The 1,170-nt window shown below is 26.0% G+C and overlaps 1 non-coding gene across 1 annotated transcript; it reads right to left on the bottom strand.

Annotated features, from left to right (window-relative positions):
• Positions 1-255: 255 nt before the first annotated feature.
• Trnay-gua lies at positions 256-347 on the bottom strand. Its single transcript is given in 2 exon segments — positions 256-291; positions 311-347. It is a non-coding gene; the product is annotated as a tRNA-Tyr (tRNA).
• Between the last annotated feature and the right edge of the window lie 823 nt (positions 348-1,170).

Below are 1,170 nucleotides of genomic sequence, written 5' to 3' on the forward strand. Positions count from 1 at the left end.
TAATTTTTATTTTTTTATAATGTGGCATTGAAAATACATACAACCCCGAATCTTCGCCCTTTTACCATCAACCCCGTGAATAAACATGACTGATGTTGTCCCATAAAAAATATTTATATGGTAAAACAATGTGTGCCGGGTCAGTAATGTGTAAAAAATGTAAAAAAAATGTCTAAGATAAGTTTATCTAATTAAAAATATTTTTATTTACAGAATTAAAAACATTTTATTTTGCTGTAAAAAATAAAAAAAGTTTCCTTCGAGCCGGATTTGAACCAGCGACCTATGGATGTCTACTTTTAGCTTGCCACTACAGTCCACCGCTCTACCAACTGAGCTATCGAAGGGATGTGAAAGCTTTCGTTGAACGCGAAGATATAGAAGCGGATTGCTACTTGAACATGGATAAATATTAAATAATTTTAATTACCCAATATTTTATTAACGTTTTATAGCGGCAAATTAATTATTATTTAAAATTAATTAAATTCACTCATAAATCAAGCATTATATATTCCTTTTTTCAAAATAGCGCATAGGTTTTTTAGAACTCTCATTGCCAAATTAATTTATAAAAACATGAACTTTTATATTGTACACGCGATATGATAAATATAGTGTAATTATTGTTTGTTTCCTTCTAATTATATTTTTTGCAAAGTTAATTTATCATGTGAATAGCCTTGAAAGACTTTTAGAAAAATATACAGTGCAATTTTTACACATTTTATTTTAAAAATAATGAATGTTATTTTTCAGTTTCAATAATTAATCTTGCAATATTTCTGGAATATTTTCACAAATAATTCACTGATTATTACTTTTTATTGTTTTATTATAATTTAAATTAGAATAAAACAAAATTAGAACTATTTAAAACTAACTATACCCAGATATCCAGGTAAACAGTTTCAATCTTTGAAAGAAATAAAAGAAAAAGTTTTAAGCTGGAAATTCTTCAGTTGGATGTATTTCAGGGTTTACTACGGTTGAGTTTACGTATTTTATTACTAGACCATCAATAATACTAGATACCTATGCTTTTTGTAGGGATAGCGTAGACAACATAAATAATGAAAGGAATATAGGAAATAATAAAATAACTAAAATGTTACAGGTTAAAAAATTAATCAAACCAATTTAAAAAAAGAACTAAATTTAGGTAAAAAA

The sequence above is a fragment of the Sitophilus oryzae genome, unplaced genomic scaffold (genome assembly GCF_002938485.1).
Source record: "Sitophilus oryzae breed Bouriz unplaced genomic scaffold, Soryzae_2.0 scaffold_1396_pilon_pilon, whole genome shotgun sequence".
Taxonomy (NCBI): Eukaryota; Metazoa; Arthropoda; class Insecta; order Coleoptera; family Curculionidae; genus Sitophilus; species Sitophilus oryzae.